The following is a 17663-nucleotide window of genomic DNA, read 5'->3' as shown; positions in this document are numbered from 1 at the left end:
AAATTGTTATTTCTTTTTTACGGGGCGACCCTCAGGATTGGGCTTTCTCGCTGGCGCCAGGAGATCCGGCATTGGCTGACATTGATGCGTTTTTTCTGGCGCTTGGTTTGCTTTATGAGGAACCCAATCTTGAGATTCAGGCAGAAAAAGCCTTGCTGGCGATGTCTCAGGGCATGTCTGTCATCTGGGTGATATGTGATCGTTTCTCCAAGATGGTCCATCTGGTTCCTTTGCCTAAGCTGCCTTCCTCTTCTGATCTGGTTCCTGTGTTCTTCCAGAACGTGGTTCGTTTGCACGGCATTCCTGAGAATATTGTGTCGGACAGAGGATCCCAGTTTGTTTCCAGGTTCTGGCGATTTTGTGGTAGGATGGGCATTGATTTGTCGTTTTCGTCCGCTTTCCATCCCCAGACTAACGGACAAACGGAGCGAACTAATCAGACTCTGGAGGCTTATTTGAGGTGTTTTGTCTCTTCTGATCAGGATGATTGGGTGACCTTCTTGCCGTTGGCTGAATTTGCCCTTAATAATCGGGCTAGTTCCGCCACCTTGGTTTCGCCATTTTTCTGCAACTCTGGTTTCCATCCTCGTTTTTCCTCGGGACATGTGGAGCCTTCTGACTGTCCTGGGGTGGATTCCGTGGTGGATAGGTTGCAGCGGATCTGGAGTCATGTGGTGGACAACTTGAAGTTGTCACAGGAGAAGGCTCAGCGTTTTGCCAACCGCCGCCGCGGTGTGGGTCCCCGACTTCGCGTTGGGGATTTGGTATGCTGTCTTCTCGATTTGTTCCTATGAAGGTCTCCTCTCCCAAATTTAAGCCTCGCTTCATTGGTCCTTACAAGATATTGGAAATCATTAATCCTGTATCCTTTCGCCTGGATCTTCCGGTGTCGTTTGCCATTCACAACGTATTTCATAGGTCCTTGTTGCGGCGGTACGTTGTGCCTGTGGTTCCTTCTGCTGAGCCTCCTGCTCCGGTGTTGGTTGAGGGCGAGTTGGAGTACGTGGTGGAGAAGATCTTAGATTCTCGTCTCTCCAGGCGGAGGCTTCAGTACCTGGTCAAGTGGAAGGGCTATGGTCAGGAGGATAATTCCTGGGTGGTCGCCTCTGATGTGCATGCGGCCGATTTAGTTCGTGCCTTTCACGCCGCTCATCCTGATCGCCCTGGTGGTCTTGGTGAGGGTTCGGTGACCCCTCACTAAGGGGGGGGTACTGTTGTGAATTTACCTTTTGGCTCCCTCTAGTGGTTACTAGTGATTTTACTCTGGGTATGTCATTCATCCCTTGTATGCTCACCTGGGTCGTTAGGTCAGGGGTGTTGCTATATAAGCTCCCTGGACCTTCAGTTCAATGCCTGGCAACGTTGTAATCAGAGCTAATCTGTTGTGCTCTTGTCTTCTGATCCTGGTTCCTGCTAAATTAAGCTAAGTCTGCTTTCTTGCTTTTTGCTATTTGTTTTTGTTTGCATTTTTGTCCAGCTTGTACTTAATCTGTATCCTAACCTTGCTGGAAGCTCTAGGGAGGCTGGAGTTCTCCCCCCGGGCCGTTAGACGGTTCGGGGGTTCTTGTATCTCCAGTGTGGAATTTTGTTAGGGTTTTTGTTGACCATATAAGTTATCCTACTACATTCTGCTATTAGTAAGTGGGCCTCTCTTTGCTAAACCTAGTTCATCTCTGTGTTTGTCATTTCCTCTTACCTCACCGTTATTATTTGTGGGGGGCTTGTATCCGACTTTTGGGGTCTATTCTCTGGAGGCAAGAGAGGTCTTTGTTTTCCTCTTCTAGGGGTAGTTAGTCCTCCGGCTGGCGCGAGACATCTAGCGACCAACGTAGGCATGTTCCCCGGCTACTTCTAGTGTTGGCGTTGGGAGTAGTTATATGGTCAACCCAGTTACCACTGCCCTATGAGCTGGATTTTTGTACGTCGCAGACTTACTTGTTCCTCTGAGACCCTCGCCATTGGCGTCATAACAGCGTGTGTCTTCGCAAATCTGTTCTTAGCAGCGTTTGAGGAGAGGCACGTCACCGGACCCCTCAATCCTTTCCTTAGTCACATACGAATGTATCTGCGGTTCGCTGATGATGTGTTTATGGTGTGGGACGGGGGTGAATCGAGCTTTCATGAGTTTGTGGCATTTCTAAATATTAACAACAACGAAAACATGATATTTACTTCTGTTTTCGGTGACAAGTCCCTAGAGTTCCTGGACGTAAAAGTTGAGGTCCAAGATGGGGTAATTACCACCAGGGCTCATAGAAAAGAAACAGCGACTAATAATGTGCTTCATTTTCAAAGTGCGCATCCTGATCACACAAAAAATGGCATACCATATAGCCAGATGGTGCGCTTAAGAAAAATTAATAGCAATGACGAAGGCTACAATAATCAGGTACGGGAATTAAAGTCGTGTTTCAGTAATAGGGGGTACCCCAAGCACGTTCTGCAGCAGGCCGAATTACGAGCAGCGAACCTCTCCCAATTAGATCTTTTGAAAAAAGGAAGAAACAAAAAAAGGAAAAGAATTAATGGAGTTGATAATCAAAAGAGAGAAGGGGTGTTCACCTTTATCTTTAAACATAGCCCATTGGATAATGAGGTTTACTCAGCGATACGAAAAAACTGGCACATTATAAAAAATGATTCGGATTTTAGGAATTTACCCGATTGTCGCCCACGCTTCGCCTATAAACGTCCTAAGAATATAGGAGATTTAGTGGTAAAAAACAGAATCACAATGGATAATAATGACTGGATAAAAAAATCACGTCCGCAGGGAAATTTTAAATGTGGCAACTGTAGTATGTGCCACTTGCATAACACCAAAAACCCTCTAAAAATAGGTACAGTAATGCATTCCGTTAGAGACTTTATTACATGCAAAACCAAATTTGTTGTATATGCAATTTTTTGCCCGTGCAATAAGTTCTATATAGGAAAAACAATCAGGCCTTTAATGGTTCATTTCCGTGAGCACTTCAATTCAGTGCTCACCGGGAAGGGAAGTGTTCATCTAATTAAACATGTACAAGAATCGCACGGAGGAGATCCGAACCAGCTAAGTTTTGCGGGGTTGGAAGTGATCAAGTTCCCGCAGCAGGGAGGAGATCATAACAAATTGCTCCTGCAGTGTGAAGCGAGGTGGATCCTCAAAACCAATGCCTAGGGTCCCTGGGGGTTGAACGACAAATTAGATATGGCCATTTTTGTATAATCCGCAAGAAATTTGTTGAAAGATTGTGTTGTTGTTTTTAATTATATATGTATTTATTCAGCATGTGGTGCGTCGCTTGCCTGATAAAGGAAATGACGTTGCCTGCACAGCACACATGGACCCGTAGAAGCACGCAAGTGCGAAACGGCCGTCGTCTGTTTTGTCTTCACCGCTCCCTCACATATGCCCTAGCCGATACCGCATTTGTATGTCAAGTTTTATCGTTATGGATTAAAAGCATTTTTTACAACGGAAGAAAAAGGGTGAGTGCTGCCTCTTTTTCTCTATTTCGTTATTGTATTATTAGCAGTGTGCAGCTGTCAGCCTAGCCTTTGCTGGCTCGATTTATAGGTGGACCCCATGTCAATTTTTTTATGGGGTTCCCCTGTAAACTAGCCAGTAAAGGCTAAGCAAACAGCTGTGAGCTGATGTTTATAGCCTGGGAACCTTTATGGCTAGTGGCTCTTTCCCAGAATATTAACATCTGCCCTCAGCTGTCAGCTTCCCTCTGCTGGTTATTAACATTATGCGGGAACACACGCAATTTTTTTTTTCATTTTTTGAAAAATAAACACATATTGCATTTCACGCAGATTTCTGACAGTTGCTGTTTTGTTACAGCATATGGATAATTATGTTAATGCTCCTACATACGCTGGTGTGTGTGTGCCTTTATTTAATATTAATGAGGGTATCTGGCTGAAGAGGTTGAACAAAGAAATGTTACATCACAATTCTGTTTTATAATATATCTTTATTTAGCTCTATGGATTTACAAAAATGCATGAAAATTCACAAGAAAATCCACATAAAACACGCATCAAATCCGCATAAGAACCGCACGGTTTTTCAACTGCGTTTTTTTCCGCCAAAAGAGGCAGAAACCACGCAGAATTTTACACAAGCAAATCCGCAATGTGAGCACATAGCCTAACTTTCATTGGGCTAGTTTGACACCAGGTTTCCATCATGGGGCCCTATATTTTATCGGACAAAACAGTGCAGCATGCCTGGCTGATTTGTCTGTCATTTGTGGCTGAATCTGCTGAATTCTAGCATTTGTGAACATAGTTTATGATTAGTGTTGAGCATTCCGATGCTGCAAGTATCGGGTATCGGCCGATACTTGCTGTATCGGAATTTCCGATACCGAGATCCGATATTTTTGTAATATCGGATATCGGTATCGAAACAACATTAATGTAAAAAGGTGTAAAATAAAGAATTAAAATAAAAAAAATCGCTATACTCACCTGTCCGACGCAGCCGGGACCTCGGCGATTGTAAGCGGCAGCGTTGTTTCTTTAAAATTCGCGCTTTTACTTGCTTACGTGAATTCCCGGCTTCTGATTGGTCAGGGCGGCCATGTTGCCGGGACTCGGACCAATCACAGCAAGCCGTGACGAAATTACGTCACGGCTTGCTGTGATTGGTCCGCGTCCCGGCAACATGGCCGCCATTAACCAATCACAAGCCGTGACGTCACGGGAGGCTGGACACGCGCTTATTTTGAAAAGCGCGCGTGTCCAGCCTCCCGTGACGTCACGGCTTGTGATTGGTCACGGCGCCATATTGCCGGGACGCGGACCAATCACAGCAAGCCGTGACGTAATTTCGTCACGGCTTGCTGTGATTGGTCCGAGTCCCGGCAACATGGCCGCCCTGACCAATCAGAAGCCGGGAATTCACGTAAGCAAGTAAAAGCGCGAATTTTAAAGAAACAACGCTGCCGCTTACAATCGCCGAGGTCCCGGCTGCGTCGGACAGGTGAGTATAGCGATATTTTTTATTTTAATTCTTTATTTTACACATTTATATGGTTCCCAGGGCCTGAAGGAGAGTTTCCTCTCCTTCAGACCCTGGGAACCATCAGGAATACCGTCCGATACCTGAGTCCCATTGACTTGTATTGGTATCGGGTATCGGTATCGGATTGGATCCGATATTTTGCCGGTATCGGCCGATACTTTCCGATACCGATACTTTCAAGTATCGGACGGTATCGCTCAACACTATTTATGATGTTAAATTATATTGACTTGTAACTTTCATTATCTAAACCATTTTTAGTTTTGATATCTCTTTTGTAAACAAGGAATAAAAAATGGTTGGACTGAATAGAAATCGGGCAATACCATTTTCTACTTCCATGCTTTTATGTTATTAATGGGTTTCTGAATGTTTGCATTTGCATCTTCTCTTCATTTTTCTGCATGACTTTTATTCCATGCTACAGTAGTAAAACTCCACATATAAAGGATTGCCATCTCATGTAATTTTGGCACCTGAATCAATCTGGACATGATTACTTTATGCTTGTGTGAAATAATAATATAAAATAGAGGATTGGGAACATTTGGAATGTAATGTCATTTACCTTATTTTTTAAATAAAAGAACATAGTACCTAGTAAATCAAATGTTTAAAGACAAAAGTATGTAACCTTGGACTATTTAATTAGGCAGTTATAATGTGGTTTCTCTTCATAAGCTGGTAAATATATATGTGTGCAGCAGCAAGGTTTCCCCCAAATATGTCTGCCCCTTGACCTACTGCCAGTAGCTTAGCTACCGGGAGGGAAGAGGGTGTGGGCGCCCCGGGCCCGGTGCTCAGAGGGGGCCCACCCAGAGCTACTCTACTGTAACTGTATTGGCATGCACAGCGCACTGATACAGTTACATTCTGCGGCAGAGCAGGGAGAACTGATCTCCCTGCTCTGCCGCCGGCCGCTATGGGGCCCCAGACCAGGCAGGGGGCCATTGCCAGCAGTGGGCCCCCTGCCCATCATCGCAGGGTCAGCTGTATTGGCATTTAGCCGACACAGCTGACCGCATTGATGAGGGAAGGAGCGCTCAGCACTCCTTCTCCCATTACCCCCTGTCAGCGTCTGACGTCACCGACGCTGACACTGACGGGGCGCGATGACGTCACTGCCCGGCGCCCACGGTCCAGAGGTGAGCAGGAGCAGGGAGCAGCACAGGAACCAGGAAGAAGAGAGGTGAGTAATTATTGTTTTTCTTTATGGGGATGCAGCCTTATAATACAGAGTCTGCCTGTGGGGAGGGGGGCTGCCTTATACTACAGAGTCTGCCTGTGGGGAGGGGGGTGCCTTACAGTCTGCCTGTGGGGAGGGGGCAGCCTTACAGAGTCTGCCTGTGGGGAGGGGGTGCTGCCTTACAGAGTCTGCCTCTGTGTGGGGGGGGTGCTGCCTTAAAGAGTCTGCCTGTGGGGAGGGGGGCTGCCTTATACTACAGAGTCTGCCTGTGGGGAGGGGGGCTGCCTTGCAGAGTCTGCTGTGGGGGGTGCTGCCTTACAGAGTCTGCCTGTGGGGAGAGGGGTTGCCTTATACTACAGAATCTGCCTGTGGGGAGAGGGGTTGTCTTATACTACTGAGTCTGCCTGTGGGGAGGGGGGCTGCCTTGCAGAGTCTGCTGTGGGGGGTGCTGCCTTACAGAGTCTGCCTGTGGGGAGAGGGGTTGCCTTATACTACAGAATCTGCCTGTGAGGAGAGGGGTGCTGCCTTATGCTATAGAGTCTGCCTGTGGGGGTGCTGCCTTAAACTACAGAGTTTGCCTGTGGGGGGTGCTGCCTTACAGAGTCTGCCTGTTGGGAGGGGAGCTGCCTTATACTATAGAGTCTGCCTGTGGGAGGGTGCCGCCTTATACCACAGAGTTTGCCTGTGGGAAGGAGGGGCTGCCTTATACTACAGAGTCTGCCTGTGGGGAGAGGGGTGCTGCCTTATACTATAGAGTCTGCCTGTGGAGATGCTGCCTTAAACTACAGAGTTCTGCCTGTGGGGGGTGATGCCTTATACTACAGAGTCTGCCGGGGGGGTACTGCCTTACAGAGTCTGCCTGTGGGGAGGGGGGGCTGCCTTATACTACAGAGTCTGCCTGTGGGGAGGTGGGCTGCCTTATACTATAGAGTCTGCCTGTGGGGGGGTGCCGCCTTATACTACAGAGTCTGCCTGTGGGGAGGGGGGCTGCCTTGCAGAGTCTGCTGTGGGGGGTGCTGCCTTACAGAGTCTGCCTGTGGGGAGAGGGGTTGCCTTATACTACAAAATCTGCCTGTGGGGAGAGGGGTTGTCTTATACTACTGAGTCTGCGTGTGGGGAGGGGGGCTGCCTTGCAGAGTCTGCTGTGGGGGGTGCTGCCTTACAGAGTCTGCCTGTGGGGAGAGGGGTTGCCTTATACTACAGAATCTGCCTGTGAGGAGAGGGGTGCTGCCTTATGCTATAGAGTCTGCCTGTGGGGGTGCTGCCTTAAACTACAGAGTCTGCCTGTGGGGGGTGCTGCCTTATACTACAGAGTCTGCCGGGGTTGCTGCCTTACAGAGTCTGCCTGTGGGGAGGGGGCTGCCTTATACTACAGAGTCTGCCTGTGGGGAGGGGAGCTGCCTTATACTATAGAGTCTGCCTGTGGGAGGGTGCCGCCTTATACCACAGAGTCTGCCTGTGGGGAGGAGGGGCTGCCTTATACTACAGAGTCTGCCTGTGGGGAGAGGGGTGCTGCCTTATACTATAGAGTCTGCCTGTGGGGATGCTGCCTTAAACTACAGAGTTCTGTGTTGTGAATTTGGATTCTGGGCTCCCCCGGTGGCCGCTTGTGGAATTGGACTTGTCATCCTCTTTCCTGTTTCACCTGATTCCATCAGTAGTGGGTGTCGCTATTTAAGCTCATTTCTCTGGTGGTTTCTTGCCGGTCAACAATGTTATCTGATGCCTCTCAGTGCTTGTTCCTGCTTCTAGACAACTACTGATAAGTTGGACTTTTGTCCATGTTTTGTTTTGCCTATTTGTTCCAGTTCGCAGCTGAAGTTTTGTTACTGTGTCTGGAAAGCTCTCGTCGATCAGGGATTACTACTCTGGCGTTATGAGTTAATGCCAGAGTTTAAGGTAATCTCTGGATGGTGTTTTGTTAGTATTTTTCTGCTGACCATGAAAGTATACTATCTGTCTTCTGCTATCTAGTAAGCGGACCTCAAATTTGCTAAGACTATTTTCCTGCTGCGTTTGTTGTTTCATCTGAACTCACCGTCATTATATGTGGGGGGCTACTGTCTTCTTTGGAATATTTCTCTAGAGGTGAGCCAGGTCTTATATTTCCCTCTGCTAGCTATTTAGGTCTTAGGCCAGAGCTGGGCATCTAGCTATAAATAGGAAATGCTACCTGGCTATTTCTAGTTGCGCGGCAGGCTTAGTTCATGGTCAGTATAGTTCCATCTTCCGAGAGCTTGTCCCTCTATAGGCTTGCTATGATCTCTGCCTGCAGAGATCATGACAGTTTGACCGGCCCTAAAGTGTTAAAGACCCAGGTTGAGAAAGGAGAGTTATAAGAAGTCTGCTGGAATTTTTTTTTTTTTTTTTTTTCCTCCAGTCTGCCTTGCTGCAGTCTTTTTTCTCTCTCTCCTCCTAATCTCTGTATGCTCTGTGTGCACCTGACAATAATGGATCTCCAGAGTGTAACTGCGGGTTTGAATAATCTCATCACGAAAGTACAAAATTTACAAGATTTTGTAGTACATGCTCCGGTATCTGAGCCGAGAATTCCTTTGCCGGAGTTCTTCACAGGGAATAGAGCTAGCTTCCAGAATTTCCGAAATAATTGTAAGCTTTATTTGTCCCTGAAGTCTCGTTCAGCTGGAGACCCTGCTCAGCAGGTTAGGATTGTGATTTCCTTGCTCAGGGGTGACCCTCAAGATTGGGCCTTCTCATTGCCAGCAGGGGATCCTGCGTTACGCGATGTGGATGCGTTTTTTCTGGCCTTGGGCTTGCTTTATGAGGAACCTCATTTGGAACTTCAGGCAGAAAGAACTTTGATGGCACTATCTCAGGGGCAAGACGAAGCTGAAGTTTTCTGCCAAAAATTCCGTAAATGGTCTGTGCTTACTCAGTGGAATGAGTGCGCCTTGGCGGCAACTTTCAGAGAAGGTCTCTCTGATGCCGTTAAGGATGTTATGGTGGGGTTCCCTTTGCCTGCAGGTCTGAATGAGTCCATGACAATGGCTATTCAGATTGATAGGCGTCTGCGGGAGCGCAAACCGATGCACCATCTGGCGGTGTCTATGGAAAAGACGCCAGAAAGTATGCAGTGTGATAGAATTCTGTCCAGGAGTGAGCGACAGAATTTTAGACGGAAGAATGGATTGTGTTTCTATTGTGGGGATTCTACTCATGTTGTATCGGCATGCTCTAGGCGTACAAAGAAGCTTGATAAGTCTGTTTCCATTGGCACCATTCAGTCTAAGTTTATTTTGTCTGTAACCCTGATTTGCTCTTTGTCATCCATTGCCACGGACGCCTATGTTGACTCTGGCGCCGCTCTGAGTCTTATGGATTGGTCCTTTGCCAATCGTTGTGGTTTTGATTTAGAGCCTTTGGAGACTCTTATTCCTCTGAAGGGGATTGACTCCACCCCATTGGCTATTAATAAACCACAATACTGGACACAAGTAACCATGCGTATCAATCCGGATCACCAGGAGATTATTCGTTTCCTGGTGCTGTATAATTTACATGACGATTTGGTACTGGGATTGCCATGGTTGCAGTCTCACAACCCAGTCTTGGACTGGAGAGCTATGTCTGTGTTGAGCTGGGGATGTAAGGGTATTCATGGGGACGTACCTTTGGTTTCTATTTCGTCGTCCATTCCCTCTGAAGTCCCTGAGTTCCTCTCTGATTATCAAGACGTCTTTGACGAACCCAAGCTTGGGTCGTTACCTCCGCACCGTGAGTGCGATTGTGCCATAGATTTGATACCGGGTTGTAAATATCCAAAGGGTCGTTTGTTTAATTTGTCTGTGCCGGAACATGCTGCTATGCGGGAATATATAAAGGAGTCTTTGGAAAAGGGACATATTCGTCCATCTTCTTCTCCCTTGGGAGCTGGGTTTTTCTTTGTCTCAAAAAAAGACGGCTCTTTGAGACCATGTATTGATTATCGGCTTCTGAATAAGATCACTGTTAAGTATCAATACCCATTGCCATTGCTTACTGATTTGTTTGCTCGTATAGAGGGTGCTAAGTGGTTCTCTAAAATTGATCTTCGTGGGGCGTATAATTTGGTGCGGATCAGGCAGGGGGATGAGTGGAAGACCGCATTTAATACGCCAGAGGGCCACTTTGAGTATTTGGTCATGCCTTTTGGTCTTTCTAATGCCCCTTCAGTTTTCCAGTCTTTTATGCATGATATTTTCCGCGATTTTCTGGATAAATTTATGATAATATATCTGGATGATATTCTGATTTTTTCTGATGACTGGGACTCTCATGTCCAGCAGGTCAGGAGAGTTTTTCAGGTTCTGCGGTCTAATTCTTTATGTGTGAAGGGGTCTAAGTGCGTTTTTGGGGTCCAGAAAATTTCCTTTTTGGGGTATATTTTTTCTCCCTCTTCCATTGAGATGGATCCCGTCAAGGTGCAAGCTATTTGTGACTGGACTCAGCCCTCCTCTCTTAAGGGTCTTCAGAGATTTTTGGGCTTTGCCAACTTTTACCGCCGATTTATTGCTGGTTTTTCGGATGTCGTTAAACCACTGACTGATTTGACCAGACAAGGCGCTGATGTTGCTAATTGGTCCCCTCATGCTGTAGAGGCCTTTCAGGAGCTTAAGCGCCGTTTTGCCTCTGCCCCTGTGTTGCGTCAGCCTGATGTGAATCTGCCTTTTCAGGTTGAGGTTGACGCTTCGGAGATCGGAGCTGGGGCAGTGTTGTCGCAGAAAGGTTCCGACTGCTCCGTCATTAGGCCTTGTGCCTTCTTTTCTCGCAAATTTTCGCCCGCAGAGCGGAATTATGATGTTGGGAATCGGGAGCTTTTGGCCATGAAGTGGGCGTTTGAGGAGTGGCGCCATTGGCTCGAGGGGGCTAGGCATCAGGTGGTGGTATTGACTGACCACAAAAATTTGATTTATCTTGAGACTGCCAGACGCCTGAATCCTAGACAGGCGCGCTGGTCTTTATTTTTTTCTCGCTTTAATTTTGTGGTGTCATACCTACCGGGTTCTAAGAATGTTAAGGCAGATGCCCTTTCTAGGAGTTTTGACCCGGACTCTCCTGGTAATTCTGAACCCACAGGTATCCTTAGGGAGGGAGTAATTTTGTCGGCCGTTTCTCCTGATCTGCGGCGGTCCTTGCAAGAGTTTCAGGCGGATAGACCGGATCGTTGTCCGCCTGATAGACTGTTTGTTCCGGATGATTGGACCAGCAGAGTCATCTCTGAGGTACATTCTTCTGCATTGGCAGGTCATCCCGGAATTTTTGGTACCAGGGATTTGGTGGCAAGATCCTTCTGGTGGCCTTCTCTGTCACGAGATGTGCGAGTCTTTGTGCAGTCATGTGACGTTTGTGCTCGGGCCAAGTCTTGTAGTTCTCGGGCTAGCGGACTGCTGTTGCCCTTGCCTATTCCTAAGAGGCCTTGGACACACATCTCGATGGATTTTATTTCAGATCTGCCTGTTTCCCAGAAGATGTCTGTCATCTGGGTGGTCTGTGACCGTTTCTCTAAAATGGTCCATTTGGTTCCTCTGCCCAAGTTGCCTTCTTCTTCTGAGTTGGTTCCTCTGTTTTTTCAGAATGTTGTCCGATTGCACGGTATTCCTGAGAATATTGTTTCTGACAGAGGTACCCAATTTGTGTCTAGATTTTGGCGGGCATTCTGTGCTAGGATGGGCATAGATTTGTCTTTTTCATCTGCTTTTCACCCTCAGACTAATGGCCAGACCGAGCGGACTAATCAGACCCTTGAGACATATCTGAGGTGTTTTGTCTCTGCTGACCAGGATGATTGGGTTGCTTTTTTGCCATTGGCAGAGTTCGCCCTCAATAATCGGGCCAGTTCTTCCACCTTGGTGTCCCCGTTTTTCTGTAATTCGGGGTTTCACCCTCGATTTTCCTCCGGTCAGGTGGAATCCTCGGATTGTCCTGGAGTGGATGCGGTGGTGGAGAGATTGCATCACATCTGGGGGCAGGTTATGGACAATTTGAAGTTGTCACAGGAGAAGACTCAGCGTTTTGCCAACCGTCATCGTCGTGTTGGTTCTCGGCTTTGTGTTGGAGATTTAGTGTGGTTGTCTTCTCGTTTTGTCCCTATGAGGGTCTCTTCTCCTAAGTTTAAACCTCGGTTCATCGGCCCTTATAGAATATTGGAGATTCTTAATCCTGTTTCTTTCCGTTTGGACCTCCCTGCGTCCTTTTCCATTCATAACGTTTTTCATCGGTCGTTATTGCGCAGGTATGAGGTACCTGTTGTACCTTCTCTTGAGCCTCCTGCTCCGGTGTTGGTTGAGGGTGAGTTGGAGTACGTTGTGGAGAAAATTTTGGACTCTCGTGTTTCCAGACGGAAACTCCAGTATCTGGTCAACTGGAAGGGTTACGGCCAGGAGGATAATTCTTGGGTCAATGCATCTGATGTTCATGCTTCTGATCTTGTTCGTGCCTTCCATAGGGCTCATCCTGGTCGCCCTGGTGGATCTGGTGAGGGTTCGGTGCCCCCTCCTTGAGGGGGGGGTACTGTTGTGAATTTGGATTCTGGGCTCCCCCGGTGGCCGCTTGTGGAATTGGACTTGTCATCCTCTTTCCTGTTTCACCTGATTCCATCAGTAGTGGGTGTCGCTATTTAAGCTCATTTCTCTGGTGGTTTCTTGCCGGTCAACAATGTTATCTGATGCCTCTCAGTGCTTGTTCCTGCTTCTAGACAACTACTGATAAGTTGGACTTTTGTCCATGTTTTGTTTTGCCTATTTGTTCCAGTTCGCAGCTGAAGTTTTGTTACTGTGTCTGGAAAGCTCTCGTCGATCAGGGATTACTACTCTGGCGTTATGAGTTAATGCCAGAGTTTAAGGTAATCTCTGGATGGTGTTTTGTTAGTATTTTTCTGCTGACCATGAAAGTATACTATCTGTCTTCTGCTATCTAGTAAGCGGACCTCAAATTTGCTAAGACTATTTTCCTGCTGCGTTTGTTGTTTCATCTGAACTCACCGTCATTATATGTGGGGGGCTACTGTCTTCTTTGGAATATTTCTCTAGAGGTGAGCCAGGTCTTATATTTCCCTCTGCTAGCTATTTAGGTCTTAGGCCAGAGCTGGGCATCTAGCTATAAATAGGAAATGCTACCTGGCTATTTCTAGTTGCGCGGCAGGCTTAGTTCATGGTCAGTATAGTTCCATCTTCCGAGAGCTTGTCCCTCTATAGGCTTGCTATGATCTCTGCCTGCAGAGATCATGACAGTTCTGCCTGTGGGGGGTGATGCCTTATACTACAGAGTCTGCCGGGGGGTACTGCCTTACAGAGTCTGCCTGTGGGGAGGGGGGCTGCCTTATACTACAGAGTCTGCCTGTGGGGAGGTCGGCTGCCTTATACTATAGAGTCTGCCTGTGGGGGGGGTGCCGCCTTATACTACAGAGTCTGCCTGTGGGGAGGATGGGCTGCCTTATACTACAGTGTCTGCCTGTGGGGAAGAGGGGTGCTGCCTTATACTATAGAATCTGCCTGTGGGGGGTTCTGCCTTAAACTACAGAGTCTGCCTGTGGGGGGTGCTGCCTTATACTACAGAGTCTGCCGGGGGGTGCTGCCTTACAGAGTCTGCCTGTGGGGAGGGGGCTGCCTTATACTACAGAGTCTGCCTGTGGGGAGGGGGGCTGCCTTATACTACAGAGTCTGCCTAAGGGGAGGAGGGGCTGAATTATACTACAGAGTCTGCCTCTGGGGAGAGGGGTGCTGCCTTATACTACAGAGTCTGCCGGTGGGGTTGCTGCCTTATACTACAGAGTCTGCCTATGGGGTTCTGCCTTATACTAGAGAGTCTGCCTATGGGGGGCTGCCTTATACTGTAGAGTCTGCCTATGGGGTGCTGGTTATACTAGAGGGTCAGCCTATGGGGTGCTGCCTTATACTACAGGGTCTGCCTATAGGGGGCTGCCTTATACTGCAGAGTCTGCCTATGGGGTGCTGCCTTAAACTAGAGGATCTGCCTATGGGGTGATGTCTTATACTGCAGAGTCTGCCTATGGGGTGCTGCCTTATACTACAGGGCCTGCCTGTTGTGAACTCTATTTCTGGGCTCCCTCTTGTGGTCACAAGTGGTACTGTGTGAGTGCTGTATTTCTGCAGGTTGTGACTGGCATCAGCTGTCTCATTATCTGTGGGCTGGTTTTCTATTTAAGCTCACTTGGACTCTCAGTCTATGCCTGCTGTCAATGTATTCAGTGCTATTCTGGTTCCTTCTGACTACCTTGCTCCCAGTCTCTTCAAGAGAAGCTAAGTTTCCATTTTGTTCATTTTTTGATCATCAGTGTTCTATTTGTTTCTTGTCCAGCTTGCTAATATGTGATTTCCCAGCTTGCTGGTAGCTCTAGGGGGCTGAGTTTCTCCCCCCACACCGTTAGTTGGTGTGGGGGTTCTTGAATTCTCAGCGTGGATATTTTGGTAGGGTTTTTTGCTGACCGCACAGTTCGCTATCTGTCTTCTGCTATCTAGTAATAGCGGGCCTCATTTGCTGAATCTGTTTTCATTCCTACGTGTGTCTTTTTTGCCTAGAGCTCGTGTCTATGTTTAGTTACTTAGCTAGTATTTCCTGTGATCCCCAGCCACTGGGATCATAACAGTACAGCAGGCCACAAAAGTGTTTAATGCATCGCATGAAGTGGGATAAAAGAAGTCCTCAGTACAATTTTTTTTTTTTTTCCTCCTTTGCTGCAGTCTGTCTAGCTTCTCTCATCCCCTTAATCTCTGGGTGGTTTTGAGCTCAGCTGCAGACATGGATATTCTGAGTCTGACTTCTAGTGTGGATTATCTTGCTGCAAAGGTGCAAAATATTCAGGATTTTGTTGTTCATAGCCCTATGTCTGAGCCAAAGATACCTATTCCTGAGTTGTTTTCTGGAGATAGATCTAGGTTTCTGAATTTTAGGAATAATTGTAAATTGTTTCTATCTTTGAGACCTCGTTCCTCTGGTGATTCCGCTCAGCAAGTTAAAATTGTTATCTCCTTGTTACGCGGCGACCCTCAAGATTGGGCTTTCTCTCTGGCGCCAGGAGATCTGTTATGATCCTAGTGGCAAGGATCGCAGGTCGGACTAGCTAAGTAACTGAACAGACGACTAGCTCTGGGGAAGTGGTAACTAGATTGACCGCAACCTGATCCTATCCGCAAACAACTATAGGCAGCCGTGGAACGTTACCTGAAAATCCTAGACGTCTCTTCACGGCCTGAGAAACTGACTATTCCTGGAGGGAAAGAAAGTCCTCTCTTGACTCAGTGGAATGACCCCAAAGATATAGAATAGCCCCCCACAAATATTAACGGTGAGTGAAGGGGAAAGCACAAACGCAGAGATGAAATTAGATTTAGCAAATGAGGCCCGCTAATAGTAGATAGCAGAAAATAGGAAGGGAACTGTGCGGTCAATTAAAAAACCCTATTCAAAATATCCACGCAGAGATTGCTCGAGCCCCCGCACCAACTAACGGTGCGGGGGAAGCAACTCCGTACCCCAGAGCTTACCAGCAACAAGAAATCACATATTAGCAAGCTGGACTAGACTCATCATACACAGAAATCATATTGCAGGCAGATGAGCAAAAAATATTCAAACAGAACTTAGCTTATCCTGAAGAGGCAGAAAACGAGATAATCAGGAGTAATCAGAATAGCACTGAATACATTGACAGCCGGCAACAAGTGGAAGTGAAGCAGAGCTAAATAGGAGCCTCCCTGGTGAATAACAAGGCAGCTGATCCAGCCAGACCCGCAGGATAATAAACCAAACCACCAGGGGGGAGCCAAAAAACCAAAGTCACACAATACCATCTGTGACCACAAGAGGGAGCCTGAAAACGGAGTTCACAACAGTACCCCCCCCCTTGAGGAGGGGTCACCGAACCCTCATCAAAACCCCCAGGGCGATCAGGGTGATCCACATGGAAGGCACGAACCAAATCGGCCGCATGAACATCAGAGGCGACAACCCAGGAATTATCCTCCTGAGTCCTGACCATAGCCTTTCCACTTAACCAAATACTGAAGCCTCCGTCTAGAAATACGAGAATCCAAGATCTTCTCCACCACGTATTCCAATTCTCCCTCAACCAGCACAGGGGCAGGAGGCTCAACGGAAGGAACCACAGGCACCACATACCTCCGCAACAAAGACCTATGGAACACATTATGAATAGCAAACGATGCCAAAAGGTCCAAACGAAAAGACACAGGGTTAAGGACTTCCAAAATCTTATAAGGACCGATAAACCGAGGCTTAAACTTAGGAGAGGAGACCTTCATAGGAACAAAGCGAGAAGACAACCACACCAAGTCCCCAACGCGAAGTCGGGGACCCACACAGCGACGGCGGTTGGCAAAGCGCTGAGCCTTCTCTTGTGACAGCTTCAAATTGTCCACCACATGATTCCAAATCTGATGCAACCTATCCACCACAACATCCACTCCAGGACAGTCAGAAGGCTCCACCTGACCCGAGGAAAAACGAGGATGAAACCCTGAATTACAAAAAAAAGGCGAAACCAAAGTAGCAGAACTAGCCCGATTATTAAGGGCAAACTCGGCCAATGGCAAAAAAGTCACCCAGTCGTCCTGATCAGCAGAAACAAAACATCTTAAATAGGTTTCCAAAGTCTGATTAGTGCGCTCGGTTTGGCCATTCGTCTGAGGATGGAAGGCCGATGAAAAAGACAAATTAATGCCCATCTTAGTACAAAAGGTCCGCCAAAATCTAGACACAAACTGGGATCCTCTGTCGGAAACAATATTTTCAGGGATCCCGTGCAAACGAACCACATTTTGAAAAAACAGAGGAACCAACTCGGAGGAGGAAGGCAACTTAGGCAAGGGCACCAAATGGACCATCTTAGAAAAACGATCACACACCACCCAAATGACAGACATTCTCTGAGAGACAGGGAGATCTGAAACAAAATCCATGGAAATGTGCGTCCAAGGCCTCTTCGGGACAGGCAAAGGTAACAACAAGCCACTGGCACGAGAACAGCAATGCTTAGCCCGAGCACAAATTCCACAAGACTGCACAAAGGAACGCACATCCTGCGACAAGGAAGGCCACCAGAAGGACCTAGCCACCAAATCTCTGGTACCAAAAATCCCAGGATGGCCTGCCAACACCGAAGAATGAACCTCGGAAATAACTCTGCTGGTCCATCTATCTGGGACAAACAGTCTCTCCGGTGGACAACGGTCAGGTCTATCCGCCTGAAACTCCTGCAGCACTCGTCGCAAATCTGGGAAGATGGCAGACAAAATCACCCCTTCTCTGAGGATACCAGCTGGCTCAGAATCACCAGGAGAGTCAGGCACAAAACTCCTAGAAAGAGCATCAGCCTTCACATTCTTCGAACCAGGCAGGTATGAGACCACGAAATCAAAACGAGAGAAAAACAATGATCAACGAGCCTGTCTAGGATTCAGCCGCTTGGCCGACTCGAGA

Source organism: Ranitomeya variabilis, chromosome 5, assembly GCF_051348905.1.
Source record: "Ranitomeya variabilis isolate aRanVar5 chromosome 5, aRanVar5.hap1, whole genome shotgun sequence".
Taxonomy (NCBI): Eukaryota; Metazoa; Chordata; class Amphibia; order Anura; family Dendrobatidae; genus Ranitomeya; species Ranitomeya variabilis.
The sequence above is the reverse complement of the archived record's forward strand: the minus strand, read 5'-3'. Positions refer to the sequence as shown.